Source organism: Chlamydotis macqueenii, chromosome 3 (genome assembly GCF_036417535.1).
Source record: "Chlamydotis macqueenii isolate bChlMac1 chromosome 3, bChlMac1.mat, whole genome shotgun sequence".
Classification (NCBI taxonomy): Eukaryota; Metazoa; Chordata; class Aves; order Otidiformes; family Otididae; genus Chlamydotis; species Chlamydotis macqueenii.
Genome location: NC_141558.1, coordinates 123,574,313 through 123,598,424, shown reverse-complemented (window position 1 = coordinate 123,598,424; position 24,112 = coordinate 123,574,313). Strand labels below are relative to the sequence as shown.

Below are 24,112 nucleotides of genomic sequence, written 5' to 3'. Positions count from 1 at the left end.
GCTGGATAATTATTAATATTGGCATTAGATAGCAATAGTGCTGTGTGTGTGTGTGTGTCCCCCTCCTTCCCCAGCGCTTCGCATTGCCATGTGATTGGAGGGAGATAACAAACCTGAGGGAAGAAAAGGAGTCAGAAGACATTTTTTTAACACGGCGTAACCGCAGATTAATAATGCAGGTGGGTTTGTGTTTTATTGTATTTTTAGGGGAAGGGAAGGAGGCTGTTTAACGAGCAGCCGTGGACACCGAGTGACTGTATTTACAATCCTTGATGTGGCTTTCGGTGGGCAATAAATTATGACAATATTAAAATTATTTTTCTGGCAGCCCAGTTAACTGCGTTGGGGACCGTAAAGCCCTTACTGATTCCATTTATGCCTTGTAATTACGGTCCACAGGCTCTCCCTAAACCCTTTGGTGTATATTGTGTGTAAACTTTCAGCTAATAGACCTTTTTTTGAATGGAGGGACTTTTCTCGCTACTTCCTGCGGAATATATTCCGTCTCTGATCTCTGTATTTAATGGCCAAGTCCTGGTTTATGCTTTATAATGTGTTGACAAGTTTTCTAACAGACTTTCTGAAATAATGCACATATATTCACGTCGGTTAGAAACTCCACAGTATTTTTAGAGTCGAGTAGATCTATATCCTAATGCACTGAGAGGGAGCGTAAATCATAGAGGATTTCATAGCCCTTTCAGTAGTTTTCTGTATGAAGTATGAGCAGCGTGGCCTCCAGACGTAACCTTTTAGAAAAAAAGACAGTGCTTTTATTTTATGGTGTAAAGTGCTTTTAGCTTCAGGGCTCTGAACGTGAACGTGGTCAACAAACAGCTCTTGCCAGGGAAAGTTTTTGCTTACAGCCTCAGCCCCAGCGCCGGGATGCTGCCTTCGTGATGGGGAGGGGTACAGCACCGGGCTACCCCCCCCTCCCCACCCCACGACACGTTAATCCCCGAAAAGCTGACCCATTGCATCCCGCTGTGTTGTGTGTGTTTCCCCGTTCCCCCGGAAGCAGCCCAGTGCACCGGACACCCTGGGGAAGAAGAGGGGGGCTGGCTGCTCCTGGAGAGGCTGGGGTCAGCCCCACAGCGGGGGGTGGTGAGCGACTTCCAAGCTCACCCCTCTGGCAAAGGCAGGGTCAGGGGGCTCAGCGTTGCAGGAGACCGTGGGAGCAAGGGCAATGCCCCCCCCACACACACACCCCATGCCCTGCTCATCGTCCCCTCGACTCCCCGCTTCCAGCGCGGCCGCCGCCACAGCACCGCTCCGACGCGCAGAGCATCCGTAGCCTTGTCTGTACCCATTACGCAGCACCGTCGCTCCGCTCAGCACGAACCTAGCGAAGGTGGCGGGTAAAACCAGTTTGAAATGCTCAGACGGTGGCTGCCAACACCTAGAAACGCCGGTGTTCGAAAGGCAGGTGAAAACAAACCCAGGCCAGCGCTGAAGACAGCGATGAGGCTCTGAGGGTTCACACAAACTTGCCTTGTCGCCTCCTGCTCCTCCGCAACCTCCCTTTGCCCGAGCTCCGCGATCCCGCTGCAGCGGTTTGAGCCGCTCTCACCCCCAGCCACCTCTTTGGCTACGGACTCCCAGCCCCAGAGCAAAGTCAGCCGAAAAGGAAACGCGGCCCCACGTCTCGGGCTGCGCGCGGGCAAACTCCCGAGGCGCGTGCGGAAACCAGGGCCAGGGCGGTTTTTCAGGCTGGCTGCAAAGGGGAAGCCAAGCTCAGAGAAGGGTCTGCTTCGTTCGCTGAGCGGCCGTCCCGCCTCAGTCTGTCCCAAGGCGAAGCAGAGCCCTGAGACACCGGTTAACACCCTGGGGCAGCTGAGGGCAGAGGTGGGCGCCCGTCCCTGCTCTGCCATCCCGGGGCAGGGGCAGGAACCTGCGGTAGCGGCGCAGAGTGCCCAGGGGACAGCAGTGACACCATAAAAATTAGTTTAATATTTACATCTGCCAAAATGTCTCTGTCCCTTTTCTCATACCTCGGCGCTCACAGTGAGATCCTCCCTGCGCTCGAGCACGCGAGATGCTGAGAGGTGGCGGTAGAAAGGGACATAAAACCCACGTGCGCTTGAGAAGCGTGGCCTTCCTCCATCTCGCAGGTCCTCCCGCGCGGGATGGGGACCAGAGGCGCAAAGAAGCGCGACGCAGTTCGTACCGCCCGTACCGCCCTCCCTGCCTAGCCGCAAATTTAGCGACAGACTTGGCAGTGGGCGAGTTCGGCAACTTTGGTGGGCAAATGTTCCCGCTTCGATGCTCCAACTGTCACTCGCTCTGAGCAGGAATCTCACATGCCAGCTCGGTACAGAACGTTAGGACCAAACAGAAATTCCAAAATTCTGCCAGTTCTGCGGAGCGGGGCTGCGTTATATAACGGCAGATCGCGCGGGGTGCTTCCCGACGCCGGCTTGATAGTCTCAATCAGGCAGAGGCAACGTGGGTGGAACTCTTATCGTACCAGGCTGACTCCCCGTGAATGAGCAGAGGACTTGCACGTTCTAGAAATAGTACGTGCATTAGTATTCCCGCACGAGAAACTTGGGCAACGCTGCTTTTCTTTTTTTCTCTCTCTTTTTTTTTTTCCTCTTCTCTTTTTAATAAAGGCTCAAAATAAACTCCGATTCTGCAAGCGCTCGCTGGCGAGCGCCGCGCGCGCAGCAGCGAGTCCGTACAGGATCCCAAACATCTGAGCGCCAGGTGACAGAAAGATTTCGTTACTGCCTTGCCCTAGGCGGGACCCAGAATAAAACCCCCCAACTTGGGGAGACTTTTTTTCCCTGGGTTTCAGCAAGGTCTGGGATTTCAGCTTGCCTCTGCTTGCACAGCATCCGGCACGGTGGAGCCCTGAACTGGACCTTCTGGGGGTGACTGTGAAATAAATGGCACAAAGCGCTCGGGAAGCAAGACTTTCAAATGGCAAAATTCCTGCTTTGAGGCACGCTGAGAGTTTTGCTTCTGCATGGGCAGGCGGAGGAAGGCAGCGGTAAATGCCCATAAAATCTCACTTTTAATCAAATGCTTTACTTCAGCCAAACTGGTTTTAGTTTGCGCTGCTCCAGTACTTACTTGGCTATCCGTCATTTTGTGTGTTTAATATTTATATATCTTTTTATAAGTAAACTGGTAACGTGCCCCTGACAGTTTCTATCCCAGGTTTCGAGCCGACAGGATTTAAACTAGGAGCATTTAAACCCTCCCAGAACTTGACCTACAATGCAAATCCATACAGTCTTAATTATAGCAGCACCGGCAGCCACCGCGCCAGTGAAACAGCCGAGCGTTCGTTACTAAAGAGGCACAGTAGTTAAGGTCTGTCAGCGCCCCTGTTACAATCCCCATCTTGAAGAGGTTATAACTTGGGCTGTGTAAATTTGATTGAGCTGAAACTTGGGACTCAAGCCGTCAGTCCATATAGGGAATAATCTTATGAATAATTGGCTAACCCATTGCTTGATTCGCAGACCTTTATGAAAGGGGTTTTTAATGGCTTTTAATGTTTTTTTCTTTTACTGACATCTAGGGTATGAATTTGGTACTTCCAGCTCTGGCTGAAGCTCCGTACTGAACAGCGTATCCAGCAACGCTGCCAGTCGCACATCTCTCAGGCCCCTTTATCCCAACCATCGTGCCGGGAAGGGAAGGTGCTGACCGAACCCATGATCCAAAATACAGCTCTGGCACCTTACGGTACAACACACAGGTCCACTCAATGACCTGTCGATGCAGCAAGGGTAGCTAGGGATGGGAGAACATCTGGCAGAGCGCTGGTCACTTTGTTGTCTCTGCTAACGGTTTCTCTGAATCTTTCCGTCCTCTTGGGCTTTATCCTGTCCCCTAAAACGCGTGGAAGTGAGTCCCACATGCGCGTTGGCATCACTTTGAAAGGGATGAGCCATTTGACTTTGAACGTTGAGCGTAAGTTGAAGTATCACTTTGTGTTACAAAGGATTTTACGGAGAATTGCTCTCCGTAACACTTTTCACTACTTTCAGACTGCTCAGAGGTGGTTTTTATCACCTCAAATGCCAGACTGGAGCATGCACGGTTGGTTAAGATGCGGACTTGCAATTTTCCTTGACCCTAACAGAAAACGATGACAAGCCCAGAGCTAGAAAGATGAGCGCACAGATTGCTCTCACAGAGCCAGACCCCACAAATATTCCACGCCCACCTCACCAAACGGTTACACAGCAGGGACACCGTGCTGCACTCCTGAACCGATGAGCAGCGTCTGTTGGTTTCAGGAGGAGTTTTGACCAAGCCAGGCTCTCTCACTGCAGGGTTATTTTGTGCAAATCATTCTGAAACAAAGCTCTAGGAGAAGCCTGGCTCTCCTCAGCAAGATATTCCACGCATCCAAATACCCGACATTCATCAGGGCCGCTCTCTTCGGCCTCACAGAAACTGATGATGGCACACGTGCGGAGAAGTTGGTCCTTGGGAGTCACCGCTGAGATCCTGACTCATTTCCCTAAGCAGGTCACTATCTTCAAGCCTGTGAGCCGTAAGGAGGACAGGTCACCGACATAAACAATCTTTTTTGATTAGTTTTCTGACCTAGCTGCTAATTTGGGGGAGATCCCTAGCTAGGAGAAGGTAAAGAATTAACAACCAGCAGTTCAGGGAGGTAGCACCCACTAGCACAGAGGTGGCTGAACTCAGGAGAGATGAGCAAGCTGCATGGAGAGGAAAAGCTAAGCCAGGCTCCCAGCCCTGCAAACTCTTGGTGAGGTTCAAAACATGAGCAAACAGCGAGTAACGCAAGGTTTAAACTAGCAGCGTGTCCAACGGCATCACAGTCACACTTCATCTCCAAAGTTGGTCAGTGGAGAAGGGCAGGAGAGCTGGACAGGCTTGGTCTGATCCTGACCAAATATGTGGGGCGCCTACTGATCTTTTAACACAGCGGTTGTTTATGAACAAGATCTTCTCAGGATCATAAGGAGAAGCTTTTCATACTTGTGCGCAAGATCATATCCAAGGGGCTCAAACTCTCCCTGGGAGGAAATCTGGACGTGGCAGGTGGGAAAAGAACGCATTGCAAATTGAAGAATAAATCAAAGTACACCTCAAATCAATAAAAAAAAAAAGTAGGATATAAAAATAATTCACTAATATGAGAAACCCAGTATCAGCAATCCAAAAAGTTATTTCCATTGCAAAACTAGTTTTGCTACACAGGATGAGGAAAGATTTAATTGTTTTCTTGTATCCCGTTGAACACAGTCCCTTCTTCATAACACGCTTGGCGTGAGGGACAACAGAGAAGGACAGTGCAATCAGAACAGACTTTCCTCCTCTAACCCTGCCTGGAATCTACTTGGCCTTGGGTACTGCGAAATTCTTAAGCACAGTATTAATCTTTGGGCACATCAGCTGTACTTACACGCTCAAAGTAAGCACGTACTCAAGCACGCCGTTAGATCAGCGCCTTAGCATCTTTTGAATGTAACTTCTATTAGATTGCTTTTCAGAGCTTCAACTTTTAGTCGCTTAGAACGCATCCAACTGAAATTTAACGTACACAATCATCATTCTCTATATTCGCTTTCGATTACTGCTTCAGGTGACATTTAGGTTTAGCTTTTAGCTTTAGCGAAGAAGAAACGCTCGTGCTTTGCGGAACACGACACAGTTTGAGCACAGATCCAGCCGAAAATGAAAGAATTGTTGAGAGAGCAGAGATCCGTTTCTGCATTTAAAAATACAGACAGCTTTACTGTGGGTTTTCTTCTTTTCCCCTATTTATTCCCTGCAAAAAATTCAGCTTAATTGTTAGAATGCTTACAATAATATTTTAATGCGGCTCTCTGTAGTCAGAAGAATATATTATTATATAGCCCAAAGCTGCGGGGGAAAGACGCAGAGGTAGCGGGAGTGGCGGTGAATAACCCGCGATAAGAGCCCGCTTCTTTGAGCAGTTGGGATAGTTTTGCCACCGTTTGTTATTGTCAGCACGTATAATTTTGACGGTACGGTATGAGTTCTGACTGCAGTGAAAAGAATGCCTTCCACCACCAGTATGAATGAGATTTCACTCAATTAAAATAACATGCAAGTATATTGTATAGCGTTGCACGGAAAGCTGATGTGCATTAAGTAGGGATGCTGGGGTTGGGGAGAGTTATTGTACTAATGCTATTGTTCACCGAGCAACTATTCCCCAGCAGTTAAAAGAAAAAAAAAAAAAAAGGCAAGAGAAATTAAATACAGAAATCAGAAATATGTACAATGTTTGATATTACCATACTGAAATTAACGTGGCCACAATTCAGACTTTAATTTGCCCTGTCGTATTAAGTTACACGGCATCTGAGTGCCAAGAGAGAGAAATAGATGTAAAGAGATGGAGAGAGATGGGTACGCCATCCCTGCTGAAATACGCCACCCGCAGACCTTACGGCGACGGGCGCTATAGGTAAACGCAGGCCATACCATAGCACCAGTCTTTAAGCGCTGTTGCCCACCGGCAGCGGCGAGAAGTTCAGTCTGGAAGTGGTCCAGAGCAAACCCCCGCTCCCGAAGGGCTCCTCAGCACGGGGGAGAGGCGAGCTACAGACCCCCCCGGCACCCTGCTTCAACGGTACCCACCACGGAAGGCGTCTGGAGGTATAGGGGATGTACCTATAGGGGACGCAGCCGCCGCCGTTCCTACCAGGCAGGCCAAACCCGTCTCGGAGCCGAGGTGTATCTTCGACAGCCGTTGCAGTGGGAGCCAATAAAAATGAAACTATTCTCTATTGAGACCTAATTAGCTTTTATATTCAAAGCCGTACCGCACATTCGTACATTGCTTATGAGTGGGTCTAAAAAATATATGTACCATGACACCATACTTTTAAAGTGTCTCTTGAATGCTTTTCCCATTCTCCAAGGATTGCCTCCTCCTTAGATGTATACATTCAGCGAATATGACGAGGCTAATTATTTTTCCCCGAAACGATCAGCGCTTGTCTCTAGCAGTTTGCGCAGAAGCACGGAACTTAAAAAAAAAAAAACCAACAAAAAAAAACCCCAAAAACCACAACTGAATTCAAATCCTAAGACAAAAAACTGTTTGGTAAACAGATTTCCTGCCATGGGCTTGACAAGGCTAGTCGTTTATCAGAGCCCTGGTGCACATCTGAGCCTTTTTGCCTTTTTTTTTTTAGAGGGGGTTATATATTTTTCTGTTACCTTTCCTGCCTGTAAAGCAATCACGGAGAACGGCGGGAGGCACCATCAATATGCAAATTGCTGCCAGATAACTGGTTTCACTGGGTCTGCCTTGGGAAGCGGCATGGCGGCGGAGCCCTCCGCACCCCTCCCAGAGCAGGGCTCGGCCACGGGCTCCTTTGATCCCCGCTAATTCTTGTGACACCCGCCTGCGTTCACGCTCGCTCACGCGGCCCTTTTTGGTGTGCATTGGTGGGCTTTTCTACTTAATTTCTTTCACGAGGGGTTTTTTTTGAGTCCTTGCCGTTCGCCCTAAGAAGCGCCAGCGGTCTGAGTCCACCTCTCTCTAATTACAAGGTCCAGGTTTCGGCGTCTCCATCAGCTCACCTGCGTGGGGTGCGAAAGGGACCGGCTCATCCCCACGTAGTGTTCCAGACCTGGAAAATCTAGGGACGCTCACGTGTGGATTTGTATTCTGAAACATAAGCTAAGGCCCTCTCTTTTCTAACTCGGCATTTGAGGGATTAAAAGCGTAATTCACAGTTAAATGCTTGCAAAAGTACATGAGATCATTTTTAAAAATCACAGGAAAAAAAAAAAAGAGCATTCTTGTGTGGATTCTGGGTTCACTCTGCTGGTAAATTCAAAGCAGCGTTGCTTGTTACACCAACAATTTGCAGGGCGCTCATCAAAACCACGGACTGAGCATCTGGGTATTTAAAACACCCACCAAAGTAAACAATGCAGCTAATTCATAAGGGTTGGGATGCGCAGTAACTTTAACACAAATATTCCCTTCAGTATGGCGGTGGCCCCGTATAACATGATAAGATACAACTCAGACCTGTGACGGTCTATTGAACTATTGAATACGTAATATGCATTTTTAAAATCGCCTGGAAACGTCTTCGTACGGTAAAACCTAATGGTTCAGGTGGAGCTTTTATTCTTGATCAAATCATAAAAATTGTTCGAGACCACTCTGTCATCTCATTGCTCACCAGCCTCCGCGAGGACTGTTCTACATTCCCATTTAAATAGGACAGGAGAGCAAGAAGGAAAACATAAACTAATGAAGAGTTACTACAGGCACTCATTTTTTAAGCCAGAAAAGCAAGAAAGCTGAGAAGGCAAGTGGGGGAAATGTCTCCGTCACTCTGCACCCATCGAGGTTTTCAATGGTGGAAGCCTCTGGACGGCCAATCACGTTCGGACAAGGTTGCGCTCACCGCGTCCCGGAGGCCGAGTTGGGCGAGGCGTTGCCGCTCTGCCTCCGAAATACCTTCCTTCTGTGGATTTAGGTCTGCCAGGGAAGGGGAGGAGCGCGGAGAGACAGAAGCTGGGGGCAGGTGAGACTTCCCGTGGGACGGAGCGGGTGGCGATGGCCTTGGCCGTGGAGATGGAATGTGAAGTGCAGACTAGTAAGAGCAACAGCGATTACTATTAAAGCACAGCGCTTTTCATTACTGAAAACTTCAAATAACTCTCCTGAACTACGTTTGAGAAGGTTTTTGTTCACGTTAACTCCAAGTTCGATTGCTGGAAAAGGTTGACTGCTAGAAAAAGAAAACCAGCGCAGCGCGCAGCGGTGGGGAACGGAAGCCCTTCTTCACCGGAACCCCTGCCACACACCTACTGTCGCTCACCTTCCAGACACTCAGCACAACCATTCAATCTATTGAATCAAGAGACTGTTTGATCTTATCTGCATCTGTGAGCTGACTGGCAACCTGCTCAGGCTGCATATTAAATCATCTACGGTAGCTGTATCAAGCTGGGATGATCTGTTAATTCTAAATTTATTAACCCTTAGAGCGCAGTCGTCATGTTTAATCTAGTGTAGCCAGCATTTATTTTACCAGACTAAATCCTTCTTTAAGGCTGTGCTGTAGGTTAAAGAATCATTAATGCGGAGGAGATGGTAACTGGGAAGGGCTCACTTCGATCTCCGACAGCAGCGCTGCTCCAAACACCAATGCATACACTTGCGTCACGCTCCCGTGTCCGGCGTCTGGGTGTGCGCACACGTGTATTTCCTCACAGAAAGAGTAGTTTTGCCTGAGACAAGAAAGAAAAAGAAAGGCCTCGAACGACGCCTCAGCACCAGCCCTCCACGAGGACCTCAAATCAAAAATCCAAGTGACGGCGCACCGCCGCGACGCGAGTCGAGGGTGGCTGCAGGCGGAGTCCTGCCAGAACCCACCAACAAACCTCTCCGCCCTGTTGCCTCCCGCTTCTTGGGCCAGAGCCGCCGTCCAAAATCAACGAACGAACGTCCTCGGAGCGCTGAGGACCACAGCGGCTGCAGGATTCGCGGGGAGTTGAGCGCTGCGACCTGCGTACGTACAAATATGCCGCCATGCGGACGCGTACACCAATAATTTTATACAGATACGCGCGTTCGCATCAGTACGTTAATCTGTTCGTTACACGCGCATCTCTCCCTCCTGTTATCTATTATCCTTGCCCGTTGCCGACGGTATCGGCGTATTCACAGCTTTTATTTCAGTCGCAAACTGCTAGGCATGCTTCCTTTTTTGGTAATCACGTGCCCCGTATCTCTCTAATGTAGCCTAATAACAATTTTAGCATTCAGATGAAGCGATTTCATTCTGTGACTGCCTTTTCTATTAGATTTGATTCCGAGAAGCCCCAGTGGGTGCCTCCGAGGCAGAGATCTATCTGTGAGGCTGCAACCGATTCAATAGCAGCCTGAGCTAACCTTGACCTTTCCCTAGACCCTGCTCCATCTGGTGCCAGCCTGGTCCCCCCCTCCCCGCCCCCTCTTCTCCTCCTCCTTGCTTCACAGCCAGCATTGATCAAGGCGGAATCGAGCGTCTCTCTCCCTCCGAGGGCCGGGCAGTGGCGGAAAAGGACGGCACATTTCAATATATGGAAATGATCGAGCCTCTTATGCAATCGTAAATCTACACAGCGCCTCGCGATTTGATATTTCATTCGCCTCCGAAGATTCTCCCCCTCCCTCCCCTCCTCGGCAGGGATTTATAAACTATAAGACAACGGCTTTCCCCAACACCTGGAAATTATAAAGCTGGCTGGTTATTGGGAATGAATGCCTGGCGATTTCATCTGATTTACTTCAGGGTTTTGGTTTGTTTTGGGTTTTTTTAAAATACATTTGCAGCTCACTTAGTTATTTTCCCTGCATGTTTTTTTTTTTTTAGTGGTGGTAGTTTAGGGGGGGGTTTTTTGTTTTGCTTTTTTTTGTTTGTTGTGCTTAGTGTTGGGGTGAGTTTTTTGTTTTGGGGTCTTTTTGTTGTTGTTAGGGTGTTTTTGTTGTTGATGGATGATTTTTTTCCCCCGTGGGTCCCTCCCTCCCTGTTTCAGCAGCAACCCCAGTGGGGTCAACATCGATGCCGTTGCCGTTTCAGCCCCCAAAGGCAGGGGCAGGGTGGGCTCAGCCCCCCACGCACCCACCAGCCCCTCGGTCCGCATCGGGTGCATCTCAGTAGCTGGAAACAAGCAGAGGCTCCTGCAATAAATCAGCACTCACCACTTTGTCATCTTCCTAGTTCTGCTTCATTTTCTTCTCCTCTTCCCCATGCTCAGGTCCCCACTCCCCCAGCCCCTCTCACCTCCCCGCCACCCATATTCCCTTCACAAGCAATAATCTTATTTTTCCTCCTGAGAATTCTGACAGAACCGCATTTTTTTTGTCGCATGCCAGCCTCGAGATTATACAACAGATTATGTAAAAGTATAATTACAAGATAATATATGCAGACTCTTAATTATTATATAGAATTTCCTGCGTCTCCATAGCTAGGCACCCTGCACGTTTGTTAAGAGTCGGTGCTGCAATATTTGCATAGCCACCACTTCTACGCTGCGTCGCCAGCCAGAAAAGGAAGGGACAGATATTTGACAGTACATATGTATAAGAGAGATATATTACTTAATGGGAAAAGGAATCTAGAAATAGATTTCTCTGTGTTTTGAGGAATTTGTTTTGCTTTATCTCCACGGGTAGTAAAAAAATAATAGGAAGAAACTGTGAATTACATTGAAAAAAACAGATATATTCAATTTGTCAGTTTAATATTGCACTTCCTTTCTGCAATGCTACAAAGATTTAGAACGTATCCAAAACTTTCAGCTCTAATCTGTATCGCCGGTTTGTTTGCAGGATCTGCCACCACACGCCAGCTAAAAAGGAGTGTCAATTAATAGTAAAACCCACTTTTCTTTATTTCTGCACTCAAATAATTTAACAGGTTTTGATAAAGCCACGGATGCAACGGTGAGAATTTTCCAACGCGTGCAGCACTAGCAGTTTTCACTCTAAAGCACTAAAACTTCCTGAAATAGAGCTGAATATTTCTTTGTTTTTCCCAATGGCCATCTCCACGTATTATTGTACACTTAAAATATAAAGAAAATTCGGCGTGGTTTGTTCTACCACGAGCGTAGCTGCCAGGAACAAACTTCAACTGCCCAGATCTGAGAAAGTACGCTGTATTATTTGTGGCCTCCAAAATTAGAAATAATTTGAAACAAGAAGTAGGAGAGTTTTTAGCTTGTGTTTTCCACCACGTGAGAAGTAACCGGAAAACATTTCGCCCTTAGAACGCAACAGGATTCCTAAACTCGTGCACCCTCTGCAGAAGTACCTAAATATGTGGTTTGCTGTTGAAAAGCATATTGTACTTATTAGTAAAATGTGAAATGGCTTAAAAAACAATTTGAGCTATGAATTGCCATCTGCTCAATGGGGGGAAACAGAAAGTAACTGAATATATTTTCTCACCTTTTTTTATAGTAACATAAACAACACTCCAGAACGCTATAAACTTCTAGCTGTACGAAAGGCGTTGGTACAGTTCATCGCGCTTCAGGTCAGGACTTTGTCCACACTGTTAAACGCTGTTGCTTTTAATTATCCACAAATGTCCCGAAGTATTTTTCTCCCCCTCTATTAAACAAGATGTCCTTTTTAATTTCAGGGATTAAAAGTTTGATCCCGCTTCCCACATGATATTCTGGAAACCGTCCCTCCTAGTGAGCTAGCCCGAGATCTGTGCGTTCCTGGTGTCTGGAATCAGCTGGGAGCGCAGGGAGGCTCCTGCCTGTTCCAGGAGAAAGGTCTCACAGCAGGACAGTGCCTGCCCTGGGTCTACGCTGCGAGCGGGACTCCCCGCAAGCATTTACAGAAACCATCCGTACCAGCAGCTGCCGCTCCCCGAAACCCTGCTCACCATGCAGACGCTACGACAGAAAGCACAAAATTACCAGAAAAAAACAAAATTACTTTTTTTTTTTCCCCCTACGTAGCTGGAGTTGAACTTTGTTGTCCTTCAGCTTTATACACCTGGGAACTCAGTTTTGTTGGTTTTTTTTTTAACCTATTTGTTCCGTTTCTTGCCTAATAGCAGCTCAGCTAACCCACACCTCGATGCGCTGCTCCTACCAGTGACAGATCGGACGGGGAGAGCGTTTCCGGAGCGCAGAGAGCCATTCGAACCACACGGCCAGGTTCAGGCACGTGGAGGACGCCAACTGGAAGATCTTGACTTGGAGTGAGTTTCGCAAGGAGAGGAGAGCTGTGAATTGTTACATCCCACAGGACAACCACCTGTTAGCTGGTAATTCTGCAATGCAGAAATTGTCTTTGTCTGCCTGATGCTTTCTCCTCCCCAAAAGACCGACTTCTCGAAAGCATTGGTCAAAAATAACAATACAAGGAGCAGCTTTTCTGCTCCCTTGGAACTTGGCGGGAGTGCAAGGGAAGAGGGGAATCACAAACTTAACAGTAGGAAAGGGAAATATAATGGCACAAAAGTGGCCTGGACCCCTTTAGTTTCTACCAATGCCCCCAGTCAGGCTGGGCACAGCAAACGGCCTTGAGATCTCCATGCAAAGCGCATGAGCTCATCGCAAGAGCTGTTTCCTAGCGCACACCCAGGTGTTCCACCCCTCACATACAGATCACCCCGCAATATTAAGATTCAAATCACCTGTCCGCCGTCGCTAATAAAAATGAAATCTATTAGGGGAAGTTTGAACACAGCGGCTTGACAGAGCATGTCATGTCTCACACATGAAAAAATGCTACGATTGCACGATCAAAAAGAAGCTGCCCATTTTTGTGGCATAAAATATTTCTCTTTCTAAAGGGAAAACGTGTGCTTTGAGACGAGGTCAACCTAAACCCTTCAACTCCTACAGCCCCTAGGACTGCAGCGTGAGGCCAACTCAGAACTCCCTGCTAGGCTGAGAAAAACATGTTTTTGAGACTCTCAGTTTTTCTTTTTGTTTTCCTTTTCGAGCACGCAGAAGGTAAGCAAAGCATGAGAAGCAGGGCTGTATTTTGAGCGGTCTTTCCCTGATTAAGAAGTTGCCACAGCAGAACAGCAGGGAGGTTGCCAGTGTTGTCCTATTCAAGGTTTGTCAGTGTTTCCATTCTAAGCCTACGCCGTTCTAGCCTAAGATCTAGACCCAGCCTACTCAGGCTTTCTGGAAAACAGCACTTCAGGACGGTAGATGAGCACAACTCCTGATAGCTGACAGGGCTGGTGGATTTTTCAGCCTGTCCTGGGCTCAGTTCTCCAAAAAAGCAAGAAGCCAGCCAGGCTTTGGGGTAGAAAATGTGTGGGAGAGTGTCTCTGTTCTACAAAGTAGTCCACAATAGACAAGTGATAAGAAGTACGCCGCTCTAATCGAGATGCAAACAAAGCACAGGGACTGTCATTACGGAACCACGCACAACAGGTATTTTATTCTGCCTGAGCAGCTACAGTATTGACACAAGGACGGACATCGCCAGCTCCTCACCCGTGCTCAATTTCTGTCGGAAACTGCACCCCTCCCCTAACTGACGGGACAGAACCGGGTGGAAAAGGTGTATGACGACTCTAGGCGCTGGAGTCAGAAACATTTGTAAAGCCTGTTTGGTCTGGATTCAAACCACAGACAGCAACTGCTCCAAAAATTGTTTCCGCTTCTAGGAAGGATGCTTCAAGAAGTTGCCAAGAGCTAGATCCCAAGCAGCCTCTGGGAAGAGCCCCATGGATGTGAGTCAAATACATTGTTTTTTTCTGGAGAGGCGCAGGCTCTGGGCTGCCCTCTTCCTCCTGAGATCAGGCTGGTGGCAGAGGGAGACAGAGGCAGAACACAACATGCCAGTGTTGGTGCCATACCTGTTCTGTAGATAGCGTGAGGACTTTGTTCCTCGGGACTGTCCATCTGGCGCCATTCCTGAGCAATAAAAGTTCACCCGCAAAGTATTTTAAAGCAAACAGTTGGTGTAATGAATACCTTAATACTCCTGTAGCTAGACAACAGTACCACAAATAGTAATTACTCTTAAATGTAACCACTGGGTAAAAAGAACCCAAGTTCACCCACCAGCTCCTTTGGCCAGTGGGAGCCAGGACCCCGCAGAAGCTGTGTGTTCATCCCCAGTGATTCCCCATGGCTAATCCAAGCACACCAGCTCGCTTCCCAAAATAAAAGGTGTTCCAGCAACCCTTGAACCCAATGAAAAGGTGAGCTGGTCACCAGTGCAGTCTCTTAGAAACTAAATGGAAGTGTGTGTGCATGGGGGTGTGGAAGTCAGGCAGCAAATATATATATAAAAAAAAAGTTCTATATTGTACCTCTCTCCTAAGTCTTTCTGTGATTGCTGCACAAATTCTCTCCCTGCCTTCATCCAATTTTTAAAAAGCCAGGCCACTGCAACAGCCTTAAGAGCCAAATACTATCTCTGACTCATCAGCACACACCATGCACAAGAGCAATAGCTGATTTCCTAAGATACCTGGAGAGAAAAAAAAAAAGTCTATCATTTAAGATCGGAATTTGTTTACCAGGCAGTTTTTTAAACTGAGGGATACAGACAGAAACTGGAAAATCTGACTTAAAATTACTCCATGATCTGTATTCCTGTTCTCGCAATTCTCTTTTCAGGTGGGTTTACGGTAGGCAGGCTCGAGACGACGCAGGACAAGATGCTCTGGAGAACTGCATCCTAAGCTCTTAATTCCTTGAGCTGGGCTTTGTTAGTTCAAAACCAGACCCCTCTCTTTCACTTTTTAAACTGTTTACTGTATGAATGTAAAATAATTACCGAAACCAGGTGTATATAAGCATTTTAACTAAGGAAGACTTGCAGTACCTCAAAAGGAAGAGCACTGTGTGCAGCCTACACACTGCTACACTGTGTGTAGCAAAGTACATTCAATTATTTCACACCATTTTATACGATTCCTCCATCATTAATATTACCCTCTACCCAAAATGAAAGCAGCATCAATTCATAACCTTCAAGTCCAAATCACACAGGGTAAAAAAAAAATACAATTCTTAGTTTTAAAAAGATTAAGTGTATCTTCCACTAAATTTACAGGTCTTTTTTCCATGAGAGCAAGTGCTGTTTATTGTGTGCAGCTATTTCAGTGAGCTAAATATTTATTGAAAGCTCAAAGCATTCACTAGCCTTGTTTTGTCTAGTTGTTGCATTCAGATTAATAAACCCGCTTCCTACTTAAAATGAAAACTGAATTCAGGAATGTTTAGCGTGAAGTGAAAAAAAAAGCAGTAAGAATATGACTAACAGATACCGGCACATTGCGTATTTATTTTGTCCTGTCAATTATTTTTAAAGAATTCCCTGCTTATGGAAGGAGATGTTTAAAATACCCTAGACCATCAAATAAAGATGTCCACAAACACAAGTTTCTTCATTTTTCCTCATTTTGGAGGAAGCGAATACTGTAAGGGTGGTTTGATTTTTTTTTTTCTTAACTTTATTATACCTTTTGCCAGTGTTAAAAAAAAAAAAACAAAAAACAAAAATCCTGTTTCAAGGGTCATAGACTAAACCTGCGTCAAGAGTTTATGACACTACAGTGACGCATTTATGAAGCTGAATACTCATCAGCACTCGCAACGTTAGGAAGTCGCAGATATTGGATATTCTTAGCAACACTCCAAAGCAGCAGGCAAATGTAAAAGTTCTGTAAGTACCAGCAACTCCAAGGGCGGTGGCAGCTCCAAGTAAACCCCTTTTGGAGGTAATTTCTGATGTGTTTTTATCCGGTCGTGAGCACACAATCACCTATTGAAAGTGTCTGGCTTGGAGCGCAGACAGATGGAGAGCACAGAGGTTAGTACAGCCAGGCCTCGGACTGACCTTTGCAGAGAGAATTAAATCAGTCTGACCTTGTTGTGAAGCCTAAATTATATCCATAGACCCTCAAATAATGCATCTTTAATACATCACTGCCCTCTTTTTATCAGCCTCCTTACCTCGAGGGTATCTTGTTTGCTAACTACTGATGTTAAATTGCAGCTATTTGTGCTTTCATTTGTGACCCTGGTGGACATCTTGTCACATTTCTCATCAACACATGAGAAAAAAAAAAAGTAGAGAAATATTTATAGAGAGAGAATATATAAAATGAAATTCTTGCTTTGTTTAGGCATAAAATACACATGAATAGGAAAAGAAACCTGCTTCAGAGGGCACTGTAGTCATTGTGTAAGTCCAACACAATAGTTATTGTATGATTTTGAGCTTCAGTATCATCCATAACCCATCATCTGGACAGCCTGGAAAACAGAACGGTGCCACGTAACAGGATTTCCAGTATCTTAGAAACACCTTTTCTTCTCGGGTATTTTTAATATTTCAGGATTTTTTTTTTCTTTTTAATTCAAAATACTACTAAGAACAGAGTAACCCCCATGACACCTGTCAGTTTTGGTAATACAGACCTCTGGACAGAAACAATACCGAGTCTACAGGCTGGGATCTCAACTGGAAACTGGCTCAGTTCAGACTGGGAAGCTTTTAATCCGCACTTCTGTAACAGCAGAGGAGCCCAGTGGAAGTTGAGGGGAACTGCATCCCTTCCCACCAGCAAGAAGTCTGTGTTTTGTGGTTTACTCTTGTGCCTTAGCTGGAGAAAAAGATGCTTGGAAAAAAAAAAAAAAAAAAAGATCTTAGTCTAGGATGTTGCTTTGCAAGTACCTTTGTTCTAAGCGCATTGAGTTCCTTTTTGGCTTCTGTTAATCAATATAAAGCTTTGATTTAAACTACAGAAAGGAATGAGGTTTTGTTCCTCTGCAGTTAGTTCGGGATTTTGGCTCTGCCACCGTCAGTATTAGTAATTTTGGGCAAGTCACCGAGGCGCATGACAAGGAATCCCTCTGGGAATCTCCACATGGAAAGCCATGACCCCACCAGGCTGGTCAGGCCCACCATCCGCAGGGGTGGCACCGCACCGCTTCTGGGAACGCTTTTCCTGGCAGTGGTGAGCAGTTTGGGCGGCTCGCCCATCTCGTGGAATCACACCTGACCACACAAGAGATGCTTCCAAGCCCAGGTTTGGCACTGCCACCTTGCTGACCTCATTCAGCTCTCTAAGCCAACAGAAAAAAAAAATATATTTCTACCTTTTGCTGAGGCAGTTTCCTGCTGGTTTAGCAAGCTGTATCGAGCAAGCGAAGGGAGAGGTGAGCGCCAGAAGCAGCACACGAGAGCACACAGCTGCAGGGCGGAGAAGAGAGCAAACCAGTGCAGTGCTGATTTACATCAGCTACAGAACCACACCATTAGATTAAAATGCTGATGAAGGTTAAGTTTGGTCTAATACTTGGCACTGAAGCAGCTGAAATGCAGGAACACGGTGCTTTCTCCCAGCTTTGCTCCGCAAAAGCAGCAGACAGCTCACTAATTCCTTAAAACAAGAAAAGCCCAGACCATCAGAACTCTGCTACTGGTGCCACTGAAGAGCTGCCCTCCACGGTGAGCTACAATGATAACAGTGTAATACCTGAGGAGCATCAGAAGAAGCATTTATACACTATGCTAGAATAAAAATTAACATTTTAGCTCTTCCCTGTCAGATTGAAGAGTTTATTTTCAAAATAGATGCAAGATGGCAAGCTCCATCCCAAACCGCCTGCTATTAACTCTTCAAGAAACTCATTCCCTTACCCCAGAAACGAGCTTTGGGATCGAGTCAGCCCCTCCGCATTCTGCGGATCCCTCGCTGCTGATACAGGCAGTGAGCATCCCTAGTAGTTTTTCCTGTGCTTCAAGGGACAGGACCAGCAGCTGACTACAACAGCAATCAGTCGGGGTCTATCAAGTCCCCCGAAGCCAGGGTTACCGCTACTGTTGCGGCCGCAGAGCACTTGAGGTGGCTGCCGCAGCCTGGGTTGGAAGAGCAGCTCCCTTCTGACAGCAGCAGCCTTTCCCCATTGTCTAACCTCTGCCAGCTCCAAGGTCACCAAGCCCCATCCCAAGATCTCACAGCCAAGGAAGCAAAACTCAACCTTTCCAACCCTGCTGAGAAGTCTTGCTCCAGCTCTGACCCCACTACTTTTAAGTCTTTCCTCTCTCTTCTTACACATAGTTCTCTATGAGGTGCCTAAGGCGAGGAACAGAGCCCCAGGAGCGAGCGCGTACCTATCTGTGCTTGCCCAGCCATGGAAGAGACAATCACAGGATGGAACGGATCTGGGGGAGAAACAGGCCAGGAAAAAGGGTCTGTGTCTTCAAAATCACTTCATCTTCCAGGGCTGCAAGCACCAGGAAAAAAAAAAAAAAGAGTCCAATCTAAACAGTCATATAGGAAATAATTACTACAAATTTTGGCTTTAAAAGGAAAAAAAGCAGTGATAATCACACTATTTGATTCCGTGATCCGATTCCTGCGTTACCTTATTTCCCGGAGACTATAGCTCTGCGTACCACAACATGCCTGTCAAGATGTGGATTTACAGGTTACGCCGTAGCAGAACCTGCTGGTTTTCAGCTCCAATCGACAGTTGCTTGTCAGTACACGCCTGACGGAGTTGCAGTCCAGATTAGGAAACATTTGTTTATGCCCCAAAATCCCCAACATATTTTTCCAGCTCTGTTCCCAGTGCTGAGCTCCATGCCGCTCCAGCTCGCCGGTAGTCAGCTCTCACACTGCTTCCCGCTCTAAAATTGATTAGAAGCAGCATGAAATGTCATCAAGCTGACCCTCGGGAGGCTGGGCCCAAAAATAACAAGATAGGAAAAGCGGCCTTTTGATTAAACTTTAAATTGCCAAAAAGTGTACCTTTCCCCTCACCATGCATGCGCACACAAGTCGTAAGTCAAGCTAAGTCCGCACGAGCTGCGGACGCGACAGCGAATTTCGTACAGACCGATTCTTAACAACATCGGTGTTGCTGAAGTCAGCAGGACGCTTGCCGTCGGCTTCGGCGGTGGCAGGAAAGGGGTCCTTTGTTCCACTTCTTATTTCGCATCTCTCTTCCTGGTGTAGCTCAGCTGATTCCAGAGAAAGGACGCGAAAGTAACGCGGAGCGGGCCCAGGCTGGCTGTTTGTGACAACGGAGCTGGCCGTACAGGTGGTGGCAGCTTCTAGGGGAAGCAACGCAGATTTTCAAGGATTCTACGAAACCCGTGCCAATGTGTTTCCTGGGTGGGGATGGGTAAGTACATTTGTACCTTTCCAAGGAGCTGTGATTGTCACAAAATGACCAAAAAGCTCTTCTGATAGGATCCTGAGAGACCCAGGTCCCACTCCAAGTAGAGAAAAAAAAAAAAGCCACAAACATTTTTGGTGGGAAGAAAAATGACAAAGAAAGAAAAAGAAACACATCCTCGTGCACACCTTTACCGATATGAACCTCTGATAACACAAATGCCATTTACATATTCATATATTTCTATCTTCCCATTTCAAAGAGCCTCATTACCTAAATTGCTGCAGAATAGCCAGATGCAAAGGAACGAGGGAAGGATGGAACAGCAGACTTTGGAACCTGAATTTCCAGGTCTCCGTACGTTTGCCACAATCTTGTTTGCATAGGTTTTTTCACTCTCTCCTAAAAGCGCCAGCTTACATCCAGCCACTAGTATGTACAGCATCTACGCTTGAGATTGATAACCAAGCAGCTTGACTAAGGGTTGAAACGCAAATGTTTATGTCTTCAGGCCCAACATTTAGAGCTTGTCCCTCATCTGATGTCAAAAATCGGCGATATCTAGCGACAGGCCATGGGCTGCTGCCATTTTGAGAACAGCGTACATAAAAACGTTATCACCGCTTTCCTGGGCGCGTCAGTGCTGTTGAGACCAGAACCTGCCTCTGCGGGGCTGCGTCCGAGCCACGGCGGGATCCCATGGCCGCTTTTTTTTCCACATCAGCAGAGCCACAATCAGTCTAAGACTGGTTTTGAGGCCTACAGATGAATGACAAGAGCCAGGCGTTATAACAAATAACGACTACTACTCTTCTGAAAACAGGGCTTGAAATGAGCCGGCAAGAGCTAAAACCATGTATGGTGATACATATCCATTCCACCTCCTCTCACTCACACTTCTTTCTCTCTTTTTAAGAGGACCCCAGCTGTAGTTCCTCAAAATTTGAGGAAGGCAGCTCCATTGCCACACCAACAGGTTTTTGGGTTTGTCCCGCCCCCCCCCAACTCTTTTCCTCTTTCCTTCCCCACCGTCTTCAACCACTGAGTTTGCAATGTGTATAATAAATTGAAAAAGTCGTTTCCAAAAGACTTCTCTAGTAATTCTCAAGGATTACCCAGTCCATTATTGAGAGGGTATTTGGGAAGCAACGGAAAGAAAGAAGAGAAGCCACGTGTGCGGTAGGGCACATCTGTCTTGCGAAGGGAGCCGGGATTCAGTATGTATGTGCAGCCTACACAGCCACAGCAATTTAAGGGAATATTTTGGTCAGCGAGGGAAGACCCCAAGCACACAGTGGTTTAAGACCAGATTTGCGAGAGGCAGAAATGGGAATCGCCTTCTAGGGCTGTTGTTAACATTCTACGTATGCGAGACAGAGAACGAAAGAATATGAATTATCTTAAAATCCCTGCTAAATCATGCCCTGCTTTCTCAAGGCAACCTCGAGCTTTAGTAGTTCAGACAGATTCTCTAGCTGACAATTAATATTAATGGGTAGATTTCACAATGTGGCATTATCACACTGTGAGATGGGTGGGCATACCATCTGGGTTTTGGCAGGTATTAGATGTAATCAAAGGGATTACTTGGCTCGGGGAGAAACAGAAAACCTTGGGTTTGTTTAGGCTCTTTCTTCTTTTGTTTGGATGCAGCTCTAGGTGTACTTAACTGCTTTCCCCTTGTCCTTTGTTTCTTGTGATGAGCGTTTCGGAGTTTACACGGGAAACAAGAGCCAAATTCCCAACATATTGTATCAGGCAGAGTGAGGACCGATTTGCCCAGAGCCTCTTTTCTTTCTCATGCATTGTTATTTTGGGATCGATTGTCAGCTCGTTTAGGGAGTCGCCGCTGCATTTTTAGAAGTTCAAGCTGCGAATTTAAAGAGTGAAGGAATTAAAGGCAAAAAAAATATATTTAGATAATCAAGCAACGGGACCCTTTTTCAAGAGGAAATCGGGTGCGTGAACAGATACACGCGCTAAGAAATAGACTTTGACCCCCTCTGCCCACAAAGCAAACACGAAGTGCCAACTTTCCAGGGGGTTGGGAAGGAAATTCCCCTCCCTCCCTTGTCCCCTCCCAGTCCAGCCAGAGCAAGCCCCCGAGCATCAGCAGCACTAAAAGGGAGGAGAGGTTTAAGTTTTAAAACTTGGTTTGGCAGCTTTTCTCCCCTCCTGTCCGTGCCCCAGCTGATTGTAACGAAGTAATCCTCATCCATCTGCGGTAACGCAGGACCATGTTTATTGCCGTGGTAGTTAAGTCGTTGTTAATTTTACACTAAACGGTTGTTATGATGATGAATGAGTAGCTCGGGCTGCCCTCCCAGGGGACTTCAGCCCAGACGACCAACAAAAGGGAGACGGTAAAGGGGGAACCGGGGAAGAGCCAGAGAGCCCACTCGGTAACTTGAAGTACCTTAAAAAAAAAAAAAAAAAAAAGGGAAAAAAGAAGCTGATCTTCAGGTTTGTATTTGAATTCGGACGCCGTGGGGTAGGAGGTGCTCAAGTGTAATTACGATTCTTTTACACACCGGCCGGGATCAAAGAGAGGAAGGAAAATAAAATATAAGTGATTCCCCTCCCCGGCCTGGCAAAGCAACCGATGGGCTCCTGCCCAAAAGCATCACCCTCATTTGCTCTTAAAAAAAAAAAATTAAATAATAATAATCCCGTCCCTCTCGGGGTTTTCCTCCGGTGCGATGGCTCAGCGGTCACCAGCGAGCCGGGGAGGCCGGGCAGAGCCCCTCGGAGCCCCCGCGGGCCCAGCCCGAGCCGGGGTTGGTGGCGGGGCAGCGACGGCGGCGCGGCCGCCTTGGTACCGGTAGAGACGCGGCAGCCGCGGGCAGGCGGCGCCCCCGTGAGGCCGGAGCGCGGCACTGCCCGGCCCCGCTGGCACCGGTCCCGGCTGGGGATGGCCGGGGGTCGAGGGCACGGTCAGCATCGGTGGCCCGGCTCTTACCCGGGAGGAATTTGGCCTCTCCGGGGGATGAGGCTGGCCCGAGAGCGGCGCGTAGAGGGAGAGCCTGAAGGTGGGAGAAGATGTACATTCTGCCTCAAGGAAGAGTTTGCCAAAAAGAAGAAAAAAGTTTGCCAAGAAAAATAATAATTAAAAAAAACACGTTTGCAAAAAAAGTTTTTCTAAAAAAAAAAAAAAACAAACAAACCACCAAACAACAAACCACCAAAAAAACCCCTTCCAGGGCACTGTCCTTCCCCAGAGAAACTTGTGCAGAATCAGAGTCCATCTCATGGCGCGACAGCCCACGGCTGGGCTCTGGGAGCGCTGGGATAATTCCCACCCCGGATTCAGATTCACAAGCCCCCTCGAAGCGGAGGACAGATCACGCAGGTCCCTCAGGCCCGCAGCTGTAAGCTTGGTTCAAAGCTCAGCACTACCAGGAAGGAGCGCCCAAAGCCAGCCCTCCATCCCCAGCACGGCATGCTTCGGCACATCTCCCCAAGAATCTGCCTCCGAGGAAGACATCCCCGGAAATACTCATCCAGGGGCTCTGGATGGAGTCCATACAACGCATTTCCCAAGCCACCCGCATTTATCCAGATAGTCCTCACTTTTCAGGATGCAGGAGACACCGCAGCGTTGTGCAAGATTACAGAAGTTATCAGCATACCCTCCCGTGCCAGGCTGTACGATTACCTGACTGAGAAACAGAAATAATTTAGTTTTATTTGCTTGCATCTCCTCAGCCTGATCACGGGCACGAACGTACAATTCTCCCAGCCATTATCAGTCACCCAGGTCAGGTGGTGTTGCATCACCATTCTGTGTCAGCACTTGGATTGAGCGAGAAGAGTGAAACGTGGCAATTTAGTCTGAGAGGCCCTGGAAGGGAAATACTGAGACTCCAGGAGCTACAGAGGTCCCCTACGAAAGTTCAAGGACCAGCTCCCAACTGGGGAAAGTAGAGGCTTTCAAAACTTGACCTTTTCTTGGGGGCTTTTCTTGCCCCCTGTCCTCCTCTCCTTTCTTCCCTGCCTGCTGTTCTGAGACCAGAGCTGGGCAGCTCACAGTGATAATGGTCTGGGTTACACTTTGACATGGACACATGCCCTGGAGCCTGAATTACCTGGAGGAAAGCCAGATGTGGGGAAGGCTCATAACACAAGTCCTCAAGAACCCTTCTCAAGATGTTAAAGATGTCCACCTTTGTTTCCCTATCACATAAACAAAGCAACATGTGAAGCACACCGGCACGTCAAACATGAGTGCCATTAACCAGGTCATTGCGAGAACCTTTGGTCATGCCACCCATCCTAGTTTTCCATGGTTAACATCTCCAGACTCTCAGCCTAGCAAGACAATTGTCCCTCTCCAACTTATTTGCAACTCCAGCTCCAAAGGAGCCATTACATGAGTGCTCCAAGGGCCGGGAGACTCTAAGCCACATGGCTATGGTATACTTTCCATACCTACAGTGAACACTAAATTTGGCCTACAATTCAAAGGATCACCATGGCAGCCCTTGGCAGATGCTGCTAGCCAGCC

The 24,112-nt window shown here is 47.3% G+C and overlaps 1 long non-coding RNA gene across 3 annotated transcripts in view; it reads left to right on the top strand.

The window, feature by feature from the left end:
- LOC147601472 (uncharacterized) overlaps positions 1 to 17,214 on the top strand; it is an 18,717-nt gene extending 1,503 nt beyond the window's left edge. Inside the window, exons 2-4 of one of the 3 annotated variants that reach the window (XR_015258234.1) lie at positions 75 to 179; positions 12,555 to 12,767; positions 13,299 to 17,214. This is a non-coding gene — a long non-coding RNA (uncharacterized LOC147601472). Of the gene's footprint in view, positions 1 to 74; positions 180 to 3,529; positions 6,750 to 12,554 lie in introns of those variants that run through there. The other 2 variants (XR_015258232.1, XR_015258233.1) reach the window with 2 other exon arrangements.
- The last annotated feature ends 6,898 nt before the right edge of the window (positions 17,215 to 24,112 follow it).